At 44.9% G+C, this 19,398-nt stretch overlaps 1 long non-coding RNA gene across 1 annotated transcript in view; it reads left to right on the top strand.

Annotated features, from left to right (window-relative positions):
• Positions 1 to 19,398, top strand: part of LOC146799620 (uncharacterized) — a 215,748-nt gene that overhangs the window by 97,633 nt on the left and 98,717 nt on the right. Inside the window, exon 2 of the long non-coding RNA XR_014969290.1 lies at positions 4,090 to 4,308. This is a non-coding gene — a long non-coding RNA (uncharacterized LOC146799620). The remainder of the gene's footprint in view (positions 1 to 4,089; positions 4,309 to 19,398) is intronic.

Raw genomic sequence — 19,398 nt, 5'->3', positions numbered from 1 at the left:
TCAACAAATTTTGTTGGCCATGTGATTCTTTGCTGGTTACTCCTGCTAAGCAGTAGTAAAGTGATTGTGCACCTAGTAAAATTGGCATACACCTAATTGACATATTTAATTCACTTTTCCTTGTTCCTTGGACCTGTGTATTAAATGCTACAGGTGTACTGCAGCATTCATTGTGCCACCTACTAAAGCAGCACTGAAAAACATGTCTCAGTACTGCCATTGAAGCTTGCAGTGCAGTTATAACTGCATTTTGACCTTGCAAAATAAACCTTTTATCAGGCCTAAACCTTCCTTTCGAAATACTTATAAGTCACTCTTAGGTAGGCCCCAGATGTCACTGGGGCAGGGTACGTTGTATTTAAAAAGAAGGACATGGGTTCTTAAATTTTACTCGTCCTGGCAGTGAAAGACATCCAAAGTTTTTTCACTGTAGCAAGGATGGATCAGTCATAGAAAACCACTGGGTTACATTATAACTCCTTAGAATTCATAACTTCAGTTTGGGGCTAGCTAGAAAAAGAATTCAAGGGCTTAAATTTTAAAGTAATTTGAAATCCAAACTAATGGTCAAAACAGATTTTAAATTACTATTTTGAAAATGCCAGTTTCAGAAAGTTGAAAAAAGAAAAATTGATAGACAGAATGCTGAACAATGTCAAACGTTCACTCCAGTACAAAGTTCTGGGCCTAAATCCGTCGTTTGTTTGCTCACCATGCCATTCGGGTTCGTACCCAGCTATATGCAAATCAGTCTTGACCCTGCTCCCTATGGGAACAGTCCAGCCTGAACTGCTAGGCCAGGTTCTCCCTGGACCAAAAAAAAGCATCCTGGGACCGGTTTCGGGTATCACCCCTCATCAGCCAGATTTCTTGACTGGGGTGAATGTTTTATTTATTAAGTATTCCGTCCATCATTTGTTGTTGCAGCATTTTTTGCTGTAAGTGGAATGGGTATGCCCAGACGTGGGTCCCATGCTTGCTGTTCCACTGGATTCAAGCTAGTCTGGCTGATGAGGATTGATACCCAGACACCAGTCCCAGGATGCTTGCTCTGGTCCCGGGAGGACACAGCTTGGCAGTTCAGGCTAGACTGTTCCCATGAGGAGCAGGGCCAAGACTGATTTGCATATGGCTGGGTCCAAACTGGGGTGGAGTAGTGAGCAAAAGAAAGATGGATTTAACCCTGATTTCTTGACTGTAGGTGAATGTTTGATTTATTCAGCATTTCATCCATCATTTGTTGCCACAGCAGTTTGAGAAAGTTGGCATTTTTCCTGCCTCAGCCAAATGTGCCATTCTGCCAGTGTCCAGAGTCAACTCACTGTAAATGGTTGTCCTGTGGTGTGAGGTGTTCTGCTTCCAGACAGTAGACAGGTTACCTGGGGGGGGTTTAGGTCCTCCTAAGAGAATGGCTGGGAAGGAGCTGTGGCCCTGCCCTTACTGCTCTTCAAAGGGTTGCCTGGGAGCGTACCTAGCCTATCCTGAGCTGGCTGATGCAGTGCACACATGGGCCTGCCTGCCCTTTGTTTCACTAGCCATGCTGGATGCAAGCCCAGGAGAAAGGGAAGAATTGTCCAGAACCATTTTTAGAGTTAAACAAATGAGTGTCTCTCATCCAAAAGCTGGTACTGGAAATAAAATTGGCGTCCCCAGAACCTGAAATCAAAACATTCCTGGACCTGTGGAAATCAGAAGAAAAGTTGCCATGCTATCTGGACATCCTGACAGAAGACTGCACCTGCTTGCCTTGAACCCAGGACCCCAAAAGTGACGCTAAAGGTCAGTTGGCTGACCTCCTGTTTGAGCAATAGGGACATAAAAAGCTTCCAGAGGCCTCTTCTGCTTTTCAGGTAACCAGGCCCAACTGGATATGACCTCAACCCCTCTGCTGGCTTCTTGGGAGTGAGCCCTGACCCCCGGGTGTTATTCTCAAGGTCCTGGACCCTTGACCGGAGTAAGAACGTGCTACTCCCCTGAGGGACTTCCTGACCCCTAAAATTATCAGTAGATTACGTATCACTATCCAACAGTCTCTGGTGCTGTCACTTTCTTCTCTTAACAACAGTTTACTTGTAGGTGCTTGGACAGGACCTCCTGTACAGCCCCAATGTTCTGCTGCTCTGGTGTCCTCCACATCAAACCATTCTCCTTAAATGCAGTCCACAGCCATCCACAACCCAGGGTGACTCCGAAACAACAAGAATCTGCAGTACCCACTTCTGGAATAACATACCAGGCTAAGCCCAACAGAAACCCAGGGGACTCCTTCGGAGTCGGACATCCAACCTCCACTGGACTTAAGGGGGAGTCAGGGAGCACGTGTGAGCACCCTGTGAGAAAGTCCTCAAAGTCCAGAGTAAAAAGGAGTTCCCAGAGTGCCATGGCCTTTCTTTTCTTCTTGCAGGCTCCTTCTCAGCTTTTTGAGCCATTGCCACATGCCACAACTTAAAAATGGATTTGGATTTTCTTGCTATTGGTGGGACAACCACCTAACCTTATGGTGCCACATAATCCCTTCATCCCTTTGTGTCACTGCCAGGTACCAGTCCCAGCTCGGGCGGCAGCCTGAGAAACAGTAAAGATGTCAACTCTTTTCAAACCTGATGCACATCTCCCTCTGAGCCAATTTCAACTGGCCTGCCTGCGCCCTCCCAATCACTTAAAAGAGACGAAAAATCACCCCCCCCCCCACTGTTGAGGTTTCAAGTGTCCCAAGCCTAGACTAGCAAGTATGTGTACGATGATGGCTATGGCTATTGCCCCCCCCCCCACACTCCTACATCCAGCAGGAGATGCATAACCCTCCTGGAGGAGGGCCTATTGTGTCCTGAGGTCTTGATTCTCACGCAGGAAGCTCGGAGAAATATGCAAATTCATAGTGTATATTAAGGAACCCACATTTATCAAAAATGTTCTCATATTTGAATTCTACGGCAAATGTATATGCAAGGTAGAAGTGTTGACTTTTGTACCAGGTGCAAATCTCGAATCACAGTAAAAACGCATGGACAGATTTACTGATTATTCATGCAATGCAGGACAGGACAGCAAGCAAAGTTCCTGCGCCGGGTTGCAAAAAAATGAGAGACAAGAAAAATGTGGCGCTGGCACAGTATGTCCTGCCTAGCAACCATCGCAGGCACCCTTGCAACATGGTGCATGGGTGCCTGTGTTGCAGGCAGGATTTGTTTTTACAGGAAGGGACAACTTCCGGCAGAACATCAATCCTTAACAGCTTTTTCCTCTTTCCTTATAAAGTAACAAGGAGAAATAAAGATTTTTGTCCTTGTTATGCCAGGTTCGTAGAGACGTAGCATTTTGACGCATTCTCATGTTTACCAGTCTTTGTAAATCGAGGATTGTGCTAAAATCTATGGGTTGATGCGTGTGAACGCCCATGCTCCACCCATTGAATGCCTTACCAACGCAAGGTACGCAAGGAAGTTTACATGCTGCATTGCATTACTTTGTAATTTACTAAACCACACAAAGATACATAAAGTGGCTTTGCATGAACTTAGTACATAAAAAAAGAATTTGGCATGGGGTCTGCACCCAAAAAGTGATGCAACCGATGCAAATGTTTTGTAAATCTACCCCCCTTTTTAGGTCTCGCCTATGCAGCGCCCATGCGCTGCGTAGGCAAAGACCTTTAGCAATCGCTTCGGCTTTTCAACCGAAAACGTACACGCGTTCCATTGCCTTCAATGGCAACACGTGCACGTGTGGCGATTGCCTTGCGGGAGCGAGATTGACACCATATGTTTGTAATTAACTTACAAACACATGGTGCCCCTGGCTCGCTCCCGCAAGGGAGTGTGCTGTTGCACTCCCCCCCACCCCTCCCACTTTTAGCACGAGGCGCGCGCACACACTTGTTTTTTTATTTGTGAGGTGCACACTTTGTTTCACAAGCTGATATTTGAGTAAAAATATTTACGGATGAAGTGCTGTATCGTTTTTGTGCTTTTAATGCATCATGTTACGCATTTAATGCACTCCCCTGCTCCTAAGCCTTCGTGTAATTTCACTGTCGTACAGTATATGCCTAAATGTAAAAACAACCATATACATGTATGTCCCCTGTAGCTCAGAACTGCTCCGGCTTGCGGACGTGTGGACTTTGCCTAGAGCAGCCTGGCTGTGGGTGGTGCAACGATCCTAGTAACACGGGCAAAGGACACTGCATGGAGGGGTCTTCGAGGGGCCCAATGAAACCGCTGGGGATGAACACCAATGAAATGCTTCTGGACACTGCGCTGTGCCCGCGAGACAAAAGCTATGAATGGTCCTTCATCCATTGCCCAGGTGAGTGCTGCAGCTGGCATTTTAAGGCAGTGATGCTGCCAACACGCATGTGAGTTGAGAGCTTGTATGCAGCCTTGCTTGTATGTTGTTGAAAGCACAGGTTAGCAGTACACTAATCAACGGTTATCCCGAGTTAGAGTCAAGTTTATCTTTTTTTTATTTCATACAGTAAAAGTTAGGGTTATGGTAAAGCATGTTTTTTTTATTGCATCCTTTGCTCTTCCAGATTCAATGATATTTAAATACAAGCCCCGGTCTGGCTCTAGTCTCTCCTTTTCCTTTCTGCGAACTAGATCATCCTGATAGTTGAGAGTTTTGGCAGGATGCAAGGAATTGTTACTATTTTATACAAAACTTCTTTCAGTGATGGAATTGGAAAACATTTACTCCGGGAACCCATACATTGGGGTCAGAGTAGAGGAAGTGGAGACAGGAGGAGCTAGAAAAGCAGAGCCTGTCCATCAATTTATACACGACTTGTACATTTATTTGAAAAAGAATCTACTGGCAACAAGGACAAATGTGACAGTGAATCTGTTCTAGCTTACATAATTGGTCACAAAGAAGCTGCATTTTAAAATATCTTACTAGGTTAAGACAAGTTAAAGACTTGCTACACCTACTAAAGAGATATCTGTGTGCCCAGCAAAATATGATTGTGTTAATTAACATCTCCTGTACATTAATATACGCACTTGTATGATGTATTGTCTGTGTGTGATGTGAGGTGCTCTCACACCCTACACTGAGATGAGTAGTGTAGTAAAGGCCCTAAATAAAATAGGTGCCATTCAAAATATTATTAGTGTAATTACTTATGCACACAGATAAATATTGAATTTTTACAGTTTATGCACTTCTCTAACATAGGGGTTTAAACAAGCCTAAAAATGCAAAAGGTCTCGCCTTTGATTAAGTTAAAGCCATTTGCTTTGCTATACAATACCATTAGCAAAGCAGATGGCTTTTACTTAATCAAAGGCAAAACCTATTGCATTTTCAATGCTTGTTTTACATATATTGTGAATAGTGAATCACTAGCTAAAGTGGAATGGTGCAGACCCTTTTGGAACTTGCCTTGTACCTGACGCCACTGTTCTGAGGCTGCTGTCCTGCCGTGAGGGGAACGGCGTTTCTGAAGACTATCCCCGCCTGGAGGGCTGTTATTTGAATCGTATAGCTGTGAGGGGAACGGCACACGAAAACATCATTCCCCAGAATCCCATGCTACGGGTGCCTGCCATCTGCATCATCAGGCAGCGCCCGGGGGGTTAAAAGGCTGACAACGAACCCGCAGCGCGGGAAGCACTTACCTTGTACCTGACGCCACTGTTCTGAGGCTGCTGTCCTGCCGTGAGGGGAACGGCGTTTCTGAAGACTATCCCCGCCTGGAGGGCTGTTATTTGAATCGTATAGCCGTGAGGGGAACGGCACACAAAAACATCATTCCCCAGAATCCCCTGCTACGGGCGCCTGCCATCTGCATCATCAGGCAGCGCCCGGGGGGTTAAAAGGCTGACAACAAACCCGCAGCGCGGGACGCGCCCGGGCAAAGCCCGGGCCAAGGGCGGGCCCGTCCTTGCCCGTCAAAGGCCGAAGGAGGCCGGGCTGGGCCATATCTCTTGATCGCTGACTTTGGGTTAGTCTGCTGCCTGCCTCCTTTGCTGTTTGTGATTATATTGTATGTTATTATATGTAAACATTCAGTCATAAGCTGTGCATAGAGTGTTCTATTTTTTTAATCCTTGTTTAGCTTTTAATTAACTCCCAGAAGTGGCGCTGCCCTTTTAGTATTCCTCTTGTTAACTATTATTCTTGTTCCAATCATGGGGAAACACTCTAAGCCTTCATCGAGCCACCCAATGACTAGGCAACTTGCTAACTCAAACCCCCCGCTTCCGAGCCTTACAGCCATTGACAAAATGCTTCAGAAAACAATTGGGGTGGTTGCCACAGCCATTGAAAATATGGAAAGACGGTTGTCTATCACCCCTGCATTCTCTTTGGCACCCCCTTTTGACCATGGTCTGGCTGATTCTTCTTTAATTCAGGTGGATATGGAAGCAATGTCCTCTATGTTGCATTCGTTTACTCACCTACCTTGCGCCCAGGTGATATCAGATGAGCCTGAGCAAGTGGAAGATGGTCCTCTATCATCATCTCTGGTACCTATAGTGGTGTCCAAGAAGCGGGCAAAGCTAAGGAACAAAAAAAACAGAAAACAAATAAAATGGGTAAATACTCTGCCCCTTCTCCAGCCAGGCCTGTCCCTTTAGATTTGGCTCAACGCCCATCTATTTCAAGTCCGCCAGTTTGGGCTACTGATCTATTAATAGATTTACAGTCGCATATAGATCAGTCCCTAAATGTCTTTCTAAAAACTCTGTCATCTAAAATCGATAGACTGGTATCTTTGATCAATACCAAAGGCAATGGGAAAAAGCAGCCAAATCATTTATCACATGATTCTGGCAGCGTGGAGGGTGCTGGTATACAATCTATGATCAGCAAATCCACCTCACAGGGTCCCACTATTTCCTCCTCCCATTCTATTCCATCCGTTTTAGTACAGCCACCCCCGGTGTTGTCAGTTCCTCTTCCCTCATCTGGTGGTCCTCCTATTCCTCCCAACATTCCCCGAGTTCCTATTCTTCCAGTAGCCTGTGAACAGTATCCTAGTAATAAGGATTATACTTTACGGAGCTTAGGTGTGGGTAGGCTACCTTCTAACTTGGGTGGGAAATCAGATACACGGGGCTTGGTTAACTCCTCTTCCCTTCCACAGCTTCCCCCCGAGGCTGCACCTTATGTGGCCGTGCTTACAGGAGTTCCTCCCCTAACTAATGATAAGGGGGAAACATATTACGAATTAAAAAATAAAGTTATCCACTGGTTGTCTAAAAATAGACCATTGAATGGAGTAGGTCGGGGGGAGATCCTTTTTGTTCGCAGGGTTTGCTGGCTGGGGACTAGACCTAAGGATATTTGTGGGGACTGTGTCCTAATTAATTTTAGGGACCCAAGAGTAGTTGGCCACATATTGGATCTGGGAGGGAAGTTCAAACTAGGTTCCATTGACACCTGCCATTTGGGATATTTGTATACCCATCCTTGTGCATCGAACCCTGTGGAATTACCCTATCTTCACCAAGCCACTTATAATTCCCACTTCAATATCCCGGTTGTTAATCGTTTGGACGCACTTAGTTCTGTGGATTGACCACCATCTTTGAGGTATACCAAAGGAAGACACATGCTTATGAAAGGGAGTTTGGTAAGGGGTGGTCCAAGTGGGGAGATGGTTTTCTCCAACGTTGCATATGGTACTGGGACAGGATCCTCTCCCACTTCCTTTCCGTCCCTAAGCAATAGCTCCACTCAAGGGCTCCCCGAGTTGGGTTCTCCTGATCAAATTGCACCTCAATCTTGTACTGTCTTTTCCAGTCCCCCCCATACAGCCTCCCGCAGACATTTAGTAGGGTCCTGGAATGTGGCTGGACTGGAGTCCAAACTCTCTAACCCAGAGTGGGGAGAGCTAATGGACAATTATGATATTTGCCTATTTCAAGAAACATGGCTACGGCACATTCCAGTGAGGGTGGGCTATGCGTCCTTTTTTGTTCCTGCGGTTCAAGGTGGCAGGGGCAGACCTTCGGGGGGGTTAGTCGTCTGGGTTGCAACCCATCTAGGTTGCTCAGTCAAGCATATAGATTCACAGTCCCCTGATATTTTATGTTTGTTACTTACCTTCCCTGCCGGATATTCGCTGGCTGTACTTAAAGTCTACCTGCGTCCTTATCCGGTACAGTTGGGCTTGTTGATTCTGGGTGCCTTAGATGATATTTTACACTCTCTTCCCCCTGTGTCCCATAAAATAATAGGTGTCGATTTTAATTGTCACTTTGAACCTCTCCCTGGGATTCCCTCAGTTACTTGTGATGAGGATGAAAATTACAAAATCCCAGACTCTACTATGTACCCAGCAAAACGTCTCCACCCTCTGGCCCTGGAGATTAATAAGTTAGTCATCTCACATTCCTTGAGGGCTTGTAATGGCAGACTCCTTCCTGATGTTCCGGGTTCTTTTACCTTTAATAGACCCGGAAATTGTTCGACAATTGACTATAATTTTGGTGAATGTTGAATTTTGGGGTTATTTAGCAGCCCTCTCTGTTATACCTAGGGTCGATAGTGACCATAATTTATTGTCATTGGAACTGGCAAATAATATTGGTGGTAGTTTAGTTCCTCAGGGCCCAGTATTACCAAGTGGTGAGAACTTGGTGTTAGCTGCAGGAGGTAGACGCATTAGGTGGGCAAGGGTTGTGACTGACGAGGCAAAGCTTGCAGCACTATATCGCAGTGTTGCCTGCTCCCTGGAGGAGGTTTCCCACCTTTTGAGCCCTATTGGTGATATTTTGCAGAATCACTTTTCAGACCTGCAGGACATTCACAATGAACTTCTTGGTGGCTTGGGTAGCTTTTTTTATAGCTCTTCTACACTAAGGCCAAGGATTCCATTGACCGATCATTGGTATAATAAAACTTGTAGGTTGGCTAAGTCTGCCTTGATTAAAGAAGTAAAAGAGGGTACTCAGTTAAGCATTAGAGTTGCGAGGGACTTTTATAATAATTTGATCAAAGAGGCTAAATCTGAGTGGGAGGATTTAAGGTGGCAAAATTTGAAGCAAGCATTAGAAGATCGTGATTTGAGGGCCTTTTGGAATATTGTACGTACAGGTACGGCAGTAAGTGCCCCTGCCATTATTCCTAATCTCAGCGAGGAGGTTTGGCTTGCGCATTTCAAACCTCTTTACTCACTTAGCAATTACAACGGTAGATTAGACCCAGTAACCCAGCCTAATGCCATTGAAGTGGCTCAAACCGATTATGAAGATCCGGAGAGTCGATCCTGTTCCCTTTTGGAAATAGAGCTGGCCCTTAGTACCCTATCAGTGGGGAAAGCCCCGGGGCTGGATAGGATCCCTGGTGATTTGTATCGAAGCGAAACAAAAATATGGGCCCCCTACATTCGGGTTTACTTTAATGCCATCTTGCAGGGCCTTGAGATCCCGGATACCTGGTTAGGAGCTGAAATCATACCCATTCATAAAAAATCTTCCCCTTTGGATCCAGCCAACTATCGTCCCATAAGTTTGATCAATGTCCTTCAGAAACTGTTTGCCCGAGTCCTTTTAACAAGATTACAGACTTGGATGGAGGACCATCAAATCTTATTCTCGCTCCAAGCGGGTTTTCGAGCAAAGGTTTCCACCATTGATCAATTGTTTAGGTTACAGCTAATTTACTGGAAGACAGTTTGTTTGGGTGCTGGTAATCTTTATCTGATTTTTGTGGACCTTCGGTCCGCATTTGATACGGTCCAAAGGGAGAAATTATGGGTTTTATTATTGGAGATGGGTGCTCCCCCTTATCTCTGCCACCTATTTCTACACTGGCGACCTGCAATCTAGAGCAAAAAATAGATTCCCCCACTCACAAAGCGGGACATACCCTTGACCTGATTTGTTCCAACCTACCCAGCATTCTGGTAGCCTCTCCCATCCCGGTCATTTGGTCAGACCACTTTCTCATCCCTTTTGAGATCGTCATCTCCCGCTCTATCAGACCTACCGTCGCCCCCAAAGTATCAGGCAGAAACTGGAGTCGTATCACCCTTGAAGCGCTCCAGGAACACCAAAATAATTTTCTTCCCTGCCCATCATCTGATCCGGATGATGGTATTGACCATTTCGACGCCTGGATTGGCCAAGCCCTAGAGGCTATGGCCCCTCTCAAACCCATCAAAACCTACCGGGCCACACCATCCGCACCCTGGTACTCCGACATGCTTCGCCAGAAAAAGGCATCATGCAAAGCCCTCGAACGCTCCTGGAGGCAGAACTACTCCCTTGACAGTAAAATCACCTATAAAACAGCTCTCAAAGAATACCGCAGAATGATTGAGGATCATAAAAGGGACTTCCTGGCTTCCAGAATTAAACATGCCAGTAACGGCGCCAGGGAGATTTTCAACATAGTCAGATCCTTCACGGACCCCAGCGCTCTGACTCGCACTCTTCCAGCCTCCCAGTCTCTGTGTGATAAACTTTCACAATTCTTTGAGGAAAAAATTCAGGCTATTTACTCCTCCTTTCCCATCACCAATAGTGAAGGGTCGGTTGAGGAATCTATCACGTACCCGCTTCAGTCACCCTCATTGCTCGAATTTGCTGAAATCTCTGAGGCTGACACACTGGTAGAATTACTCAATTGTAAATCTGGCTCCCCCAAGGACCCTTTGCCAGCCAAACAATATAAAAAACTGGCACCCCTGCTCAATCCATTCCTTAACCACATCTGGAACAATTCCATGAGAACGGGTATTTTTCCCGCAAAATGGAAACATGCGTCCCTAGTCCCCATCCTCAAGAAGCCTGATCTTGACCCAGATAACCCTAGTAACTACAGGCCCATCTCTCTCCTGCCTGCCCCGGCTAAGATTCTGGAAAAACTGGTGCACGCCCAGCTTGCTAACTACATCGAATCCCATGGGCTCCTGCATGACTCTCAGCACGGCTTTCGGTCGGGCCACAGCACGGAGTCGGCCCTTGTCGAAATGGCTGACTCTGTGAGATGGACGCTGGATCGAGGATCGAGGGCGGTGTTAGTGCTGCTGGATCTCTCAGCAGCATTTGACACCGTCTCTCATAAGTTCCTGCTGAGAAGGCTGAGAGACCTAGGCCTCGGCGGTACAGTGTTGAGATGGCTCTCTTCCTACCTGGGTGACCGTACTCAGCAGGTATACACCCCTCCCTATACCTCCACCGCTAGACCACTAAAATGGGGAGTTCCTCAGGGCTCCTCCCTGAGCCCACTTTTGTTTAATGTTTACTTCTCCCCCTTGGCTAAACTGATTGCGCAAACTGGGATTAAATCCACCTCCTACGCTGATGACATTCAGTTACTCTTCACTTTTGATACCCCCACTGCCTCTGCCTTCGACCCATTGAAAAACTGTCTAAGAGACATCTCTAGCTGGATGGACTCCAATTCCCTCCGACTTAATGCTGGAAAGACAGAGATTCTGTTTTTTAATTCATCATCCCCTCTTGATTCCAATTTATGGTGGCCGAATGATCTCAGCCATGCCCCCACGCCTAAAGACTCGGTGAGAAACCTGGGAGTGCGCTGGGATAATCATCTCAGTTTCAACGCCCAGGTTCAAACAGTAGCTGCATCCTGCTTTGCTAAGATCAAGACAATTAGACGGCTCATCAACTACCTACCGATGGACTGCCGTAAGACTGTGGTACAAGCCCTGATAATATCTCACCTGGACTACGCCAACGCACTATACCTTGGCATCACAGCAGGCCTATGCCACAAGCTACAGACTGTCCAGAATGCTGCTGCTCGGCTGGTGGAGAGAATTCCTGCCAGACATCACATCTCCCCACACCTCCGCAAACTCCACTGGCTCCCCATTTCCAAGAGATGTATTTTTAAGGCCATGACCTTGGCTTTCCGGGCCTCCAAGGGCAAAGGCTCGGCCCATCTAAGAAGCACTCTGAAACCTTATGTCAACATCAGGACATTACGCTCAAATTCCCTACTTCTACTGGAAACCCCCAGATTTAAACGTACTCGCGCCGGAGGGAAAACATTCGAGGTCTGTGCCACTCGGTGTTGGAATAACCTCCCGGTTGCATTACGATCCTGCCAAACCGAATTAGCATTCCGAAAGTCCCTGAAAACACATCTCTTCCTCATATAATGCCCCATCGGTGCCTAGCTTCTAGTTCCTTGATTTATCAGCGCCGGGACGCCCCGTTGGGGCAGCTGTTGCGCTCTACAAAATACACAAATAAATATTTAAACGTATGCATGAAGGCACCTATGCTAGGGTGAGATATGGGAGATGTGGGGAAATCTCAGGCCCTTTCCCGGACGAAAAGGGTGTGAGGCAGGGTTGTGTTCTGGCCCCTACACTCTTCTCCCTTTTTATCAATGGGTTGATTGAGCACCTATTGTGTGCCTCTAATCTGGATTCCCCAATGCTAGCGGGGCGTAAGATACCGGCCCTAATGTTCGCGGATGATACGCTCCTGTTGTCTAAATCTTACACGGGCATCCAGCGTTCTTTAGAGGCTTTCTGCTCCTTCTGTAAAAAAAGGGATTTGGAATTGAATCTATCTAAAACAAAATTTATGGGTTTCAGCTCCAATTCAACCAATTGTCCTCATCCTAAATTGGGAGACGAAGAGCAGGATAGGGTTTCTACTTTTGATTATTTGGGGGTAACTCTCAATGATAAAATGAAATGGGGGTCCCATATGGTGAAGGCTAATTTGAAGTTAACTCAATCCGTGGGGGGTATCCTGAAGGTTTTTAATAACACTTCTTTTAAACCTCTCGGCCCCCCCATGGAAATATACAAATCCCAAGCAAGAGGGGGCGCGCTTTATGGCGCTGAGCTCTGGGGATATTGTAATACTGCCTTTTTATCGTCAACCGAGAATTCTTTTATTAGGCGACTCCTGAAATTACCTACGAGTACCCCCTTAATTCCCTTGAGATGGGATCTAGGTTTAGTTCCCATTGAAGAGATCGTCCTGAATCGCCCTCTCCTGTACTGGAGACGACTCTGGTCTACACCCGAGCTTGCAAGCTATAGGCTTGATCTCGGTGATTTACTGTCAAGGGGGAATTTGGGAAAGATACCATGGCTATCATATGTAAAGAACCTCTGCTACCTTATAGGGATGGGGGACCTTTGGTCTGCACCGGAAAAGACAAGCCGTTCGTTAACCAAGAAATCATTGCTTGAGGCTCTACAGTTGTATCGGAAGGAAACTTTATCCCACTTGACCTTGGGCAGGCTTACTAACACCTTTCTGGATATTAAGTCTAGTCCCTATTTTGAAGCTTTCCTGGATGCTATTCAACCCCCTTTGGCAAAAAAACTATACATTCAGTTTAGACACGGCTCGTTACCACTGAGGGCCCTCACACATAGGTGGTCCAAGGAGTCATTCTCCACAAGCTCGTGTCCTGAATGTATCGATAGTTGTGAGACAGAGCTGCACGTTGTTCTTTTTTGCCCGCTTTACACCAAGGCAAGGAAGAAGTGGATTATTCAACTCTGTAAATCCAGGGGTTATAGGGATTATCAGGAGGTGTTTAGAATCCGGAAGTACGACACTACTCCAATGACAGTGTTTGCGACGGCCAGATTTCTTCTTTCCATGTGGTTTTCCAGGTCCAAAAAAATATAAATTGTCAGATAATTTTTCTGCTTTTAGAATTGATATTAGTTCTTTTGTAGTAGTGCATGGAGTTGTGAGATTATTTTGGGACACGGCTATTGTTTTTTTCTGTTTTTATCAATCTTTTTAACAGTATTTTGTAATTTTATTACAAAAAAATATTATTGTTGATGGATTGTACTCTATGCAATGTATATTTAATCAATTTTTATTGTAAATAACTATTTATGTCTTTTTATGGTATTTTACCGAAATAAAAGCTTTGACTGACTGACTGACTGGCAGACCCTTTTGATCTATAATATTTCATATTAATTTAGTCTTAGCGCCATCTGTCATAATGTTACCTTTGTACAGATGCCACACTGAGGCAGAGAAATGTTGTTCTTGCTCAGCCTGCATGTATGGGCATACATGTACACATTTCAGGGGCAACCTTCCCATATTTCTTCACGACAAATGACCACAGCAACTGAGCTTATTTTAAAACTAGAGCACTGAAGGTAACAGCTCAAAGCTATTTTACAAAGAGTATTTCATTGGATGAGATTCAATGAAGATACAGCAGGGATCAAAAACCAGAGGTTCAAAAACTGGGTTTATCATTGATGGACCCCATTCTCCCTTAGGCTGAAACGCAACAACCCCCTGTTCTGTAAAGACATGGTTATGAATCATGGCTGGCACAACTGCACTCAAGCCATCCTACCGAGCCACCCAAAAAGGTGTAATTGTCCTAAGGATTCAAATGAAAATTAAAAATAATATAAGTCACAGAATGCTCTGATATGTTATATGAAAGGACAGAAGTACACTAAACATGGTTTCTTGTAGACATGGAGCAATATGGCAACCCTCTGCAGTGCTTGCCATTGGTTGGTTTTCCGTTTCACTTATTTTCCTGCTTTTCATTCGTAACCCAGCTTGTCAATATTGTGTTAGTCCTGCCCCTGGAGCATTGCCTCTTTACCATCAATTTGAATGGCTAGCATCTTGTTGTAACTTAGGTTTCCCTGCTGCTCAGCCAGAATGACTGTGTTGTGGAATGTTGGGCTGAGCAGCAGGACAGCTGCTCCTGGTGGGGTTTTCCTCATTTATACTTGTAACAACTTAAATAAAGAACTTAACTAATCTACGCTATAAGTCCAGAACTTCTTTTGATTACAACATTTGGCGATGGTTTTGAAGAAGAATCCATGTGTGCAATTTGAAGAAAACCGAAAACATCATAACAGAAATGTGACAGGAACTGAAAAGTGAAGCCAAAGGATGTTGAAAAACTAAGAATCGACAGAAACAGAGAACTGAAACCAAGAAAATCACAAGGTAAAAGACATCTTTGTGGTAATTAAGTATGCAACGCTGTTTGGCACCCAAACCCCACCAGTGACCCTGCCATCGGTCGCCCTAAAACCCAGGTGTGCCAAACTCATCAGTGTTAAACAACGGCATAGTACCAGCCACATTGTAATGTGTATATTTGTTCGGGGGCAAAGGATCGAGCCCCGGTGTGAGATGCTTGCGGTGTGATGGGTTGCCTCTAAGTGAATTCACACTTTCAAATACTCTGTGTGAAAAAAAAAAAAAAAAAAAAACTCCGCTGTGAACTGCTCACAACGTGATGATTCTGTGCAAGATATGTAAATTAATGAGCAATGATCCGGTGTTAAATCGGGAGTTTTGCTAGGATAACATGTACCAGGAATCGAACACATCTGATTGTTCAAGGAAGGATATCGGGACCTGTTGCTGACTATTGGTGTTGGTAGGGTTTTGTGCACTTTGTGATGTGGGGATCGAGAGTGGAGATCGGGCCCATTGCTGCTTTGAAGAGCAGAAGCGAGATTGAGGAGCAAGAGGGGTGTGCCTAAGTTGTTGGCTCAAGATGTGGAGACTGCGCTGTGGAGTTTGCCCGGACGCTGTCGGAGTGGAAAGGAGAAGGAATTATCCGGATACTGTGAGAGTGGAAAAAGGGAAAAAACAATGCTTTAATTGAAGTCATTGGCATGAAGCAGGTTGGTTTGTTTTCCTTTGGACATGACTGTTGTCTTCAGTTAAGGGAGTTGACGGTTACAGTTTAAAAAAAAAAAAAATCTGGCACGAGAGAGATAACATTTGTGCAGGTTTACCTTCTCACAGTGGATTTCAGCGTCATCTTCTGTGATTACTTCTCACTCCATTCACGTCTGTACTCTTGGGGGGCATTATCTGGTGCACGTTTGTGCCGAGAACCAGCCGGCTCTACGTAGACGTGCGTGCCTCCATTTTGTTTTATGATAAATACAGGTATACATCGTCAAGTCCAGTATTTCATTGAAGATTACTGTGAAAGTCGCTGCCTGAAAATCGGCAGGGGGTCTTGTACTGCGTAGAGAACCAGGTACTGACAATAAAGCTAATGATATCGTGAATGTTGAAAAAATGTTTGAGATGGCATGAAGGCAGTTCCTTTTTGCTCATGCATGTCAACCACAAAACTCACGATTCTGTGGAGTATTGCTCCATGAACAATGTCAGTGGGTTGGTGAGCTCCTTGAAAGCAGTATGGCAACAGCGAGGAAAAAATAAATAAATAAATAAATATACATGTGAAAAAAAAAGGCGAGAGCTCAGAACTGAGTCAGAACTGAGACAGTGATCCCACAAATGGGTCAGAGAGCCCAGAAGAAGTTTAAACAGAACAAAGGTCCCAGTATTTGAAGCGGGTTTGAGAGCCCAGAAGAAGCTGAAACAGGACAAAGGTCCCAGTAATGGAAGCAGGTCTTAGTGACCGTGTCGGGAACAATGTCCCGGAACTTGAAACACAACGGAAAGTGCAAAAACATGTGGTCAAAGAGCCCATGTTGGGACAAAGGTCCCAGAACTTGATCCACAACAGGGACAACGGTCCCGGAAGCAAAAGATTGTTGTGTATGAGTTGGCATTGAGGTGTTAGGCCACTCATTGGTTTGGGTTGTGTATGAGATGGCTGTGTTTTGGTTAAGTCACTCATTATTAGGTGTTGGTGATTGTATAATGGTGCGTGAATGAGACACCCATTGTCTTAGTGTTTGAGTTTCGTGGTATGTGAGAGTAGTAGTTTTATTGGAAGTGAGTGTAGAAGTGTTATTAAGGTGTTTGTTTACGTTGCTCCTGATGCATATAAATTGTCTTAAGGTTTGTCTCTGTATGTTGCTTGTCGTACCGGTCTGGCCAACTGGTGTGATCTGTAGCATATAGGTTTTGGTGTATGATGTAGGATGGAGGTTTAATTCAGGAAGTGACGTGATACTTTGGTCAGAATGTAATGTGGTGTGAAATAGGATGGAGGTGTAATTCAGGAAGTGACGTGATACTTTGGTCAGAATGTAATATGGTGTGAAATCTTTAATATCGTTTTCGTGTGAGTTGGGATGTAGTATGGTGTGGAAGAGTGTTCTTTTAATTATTCATTGTATGCGAGATGAGATGTAGTATGTTGTGATAGGATGTTTTTTTTTGTAAGTTTGATGAGAGGTAGTATGGTGCGACAGGTTGTGATGTGAGATGTTTAAATTGTATTGCTTGATTTTTCTTATTATTAGTGCATTGTATTTAATTCCTTGACTATATGCTATTTGCCATATGGTCATTATTTTAATTGTTTCATCTAAACTATTTCACAATGCATTTGTTTCCTGTAAAGAAGGGAGATATGTTGTAACTTAGGTTTCCCTGCTGCTCAGCCAGAATGACTGTGTTGTGGAATGTTGGATGGATGGAATGTTGGATGTCTGTGAATGTCAGTTGGGTATGGGCTGAGCAGCAGGACGGCTGCTCCTGGTGGGGTTTTCCTGATTTATACTTGTAACAACTTAAATAAAGAACTTAACTAATCTACGCTAGAAGTTCATACCTTCATTTGATTACAACACATCTCTGCTTTCACTGCTCCGTTTTCAAGCAACACTTTTTTCTTATGTGTTAAGCGCTCCAGAAGAGTGCATGTGTTTTTGAGCTGTCTCCCTTGTCTACTTTTCTCCCCTTTCAATTTTTTTTCTGTCTGTCACACAAGTACTTCTCCCCACACTTTCCCTCTTGCCCTCAACCATGTTCTTCTCCCCATTGCCTCCCCGTGCCCTCCGTCTGGTTTCTCCCCACCCTCGACCTCCTTCTCTCTTCCCAGGGCTCCTTCCCCCACCAAGCCCCCTGTGTTTGTCTGTCCCTCACAATCCCATGTTGCTTTGTCTCCCTCCTACCATACAGCTTGGAGGCTCAAAGGCTAAAAAAACACTGGCAAATTCAATAGGTCACAAAGGCTTTACCAAAGCTTGTCTCTTGAGAATTATGGGATTTGTAGTCCTGGTTTTAAAAAATGAGTAAACAAAACTACAAGTCCCAGAATTCAAAGAATAGAACCTGAACTGGAGTAACTCATCATCCACAGACCTAGGAAACTTAGGGGCATATCAACCAGGGCGTTATCTCTGCTTTTTTGGCTTTAAAAGCCAAAAAAGCAGAGATAAAACTAGCACCCTATCAACAACAGGGTGCTAACATGCAAATTTGCATGTTAGCACCCTTTTACTCTACGCTTCCCCTTGCATCTCTAATGAGATGCAAAGGGGGCGTTCCAGAGTAAAATAATAGGAGAAATGTCGCTAAGCGACATTTCTCCTATTATCAAGAATATCGCTAACCCTGTTAGAGACAAAAAAAGCAGCGCTAACCGCGGTTAACGCTGCTTTTTTACGTCTGGTATTTTTCTGACTTAGCCATGATATCCTATGGAAGGAGGATATCATGGCTAAGTTTGTCTGTCCCTATCAACAAGCTAACGTGAGATTATCGCTGGGTTTCCAGCGATAATCTCACGTTAGCCACTTAGCGTGAGGATTTTTATCGCTATTGAGATAAGCGTTGCTAATAGCACGCTATCTCAGCGATAAAAATCGACGCTAGCCGGCGATAATTATCCTAGCGCTAAGTGCGCTTAGAGATAATTATCGCCGGTTGTTGTTGATATGCCCCTTGGCGGGGCTGCTCACTTCAGCCGGGCGCTTGTCATCCGGTACTAAAGAGCTAAGATCCAGGGAAGGACGGTGCCATACGTACTTGAGGATGGAGGGCACAGGAGTTGTTGCTTTTAAAATGCGGTTCAACAGCTGAGATTTGCCCACAGAACTCAAAGGCTGCTCCTCACATCTTGTGGCACTCCTACCCGAAACAGGCACTAGAGAAGTCCATCAGTGCCAACAACTGTCTCTTAAGGGAGCTCTCGGTGAAGAGAAAAACAAAACAGTGCTCTTTGCCCAGTCCTGCATCTTTAACCCACAGGGACAATAGGCATTCTAGAACGTTTGCTTGTTTGTTAATGCGATCTGGGACTGTGAGATCTATTGTTACATCACTCACCGATGGGCCCTGTAAAGGTGTGGTGGATGAGCTGGCAGGCTCTGGCACCTTGGCGACTGTACTGAAAGGTCAATGGCCATTTCCATTTTGGAAAGGAAATCCGAACTTGTGACTGAAGGACATGTGCACACCTATGTAGGAGTGTGCATTGGGCCCCTAGATGTTCTTCTAGTCGTATATTAGCAGATATTTTATGGCTTTCCCGACCAAAACAAAGGAGCTATATTTAAAGTCAGATTTCATTGTTTTTTGGGAAGGTGGTGACAGTAAAGCTTGCATTCTCATCTCGAGACAAGGGCTGCATACAACTTACAGTCCGCTGTATTAAAATGTAAACAATAAAAAGGTCTTTCAAATGTAAATATGCACTTCTTTCTACTTCCAACGTGGGAGTTGGACGAGGAGCAACTTTGCAAATTACTAATTAAAATGTGAATTGATTTCGAGC

The sequence above is a fragment of the Triturus cristatus genome, chromosome 9, assembly GCF_964204655.1.
Source record: "Triturus cristatus chromosome 9, aTriCri1.1, whole genome shotgun sequence".
In the NCBI taxonomy this organism is placed as follows: domain Eukaryota; kingdom Metazoa; phylum Chordata; class Amphibia; order Caudata; family Salamandridae; genus Triturus; species Triturus cristatus.
Note: the sequence above shows the minus strand (reverse complement) of the source record. Positions and strands in the feature narration are given on the sequence as shown.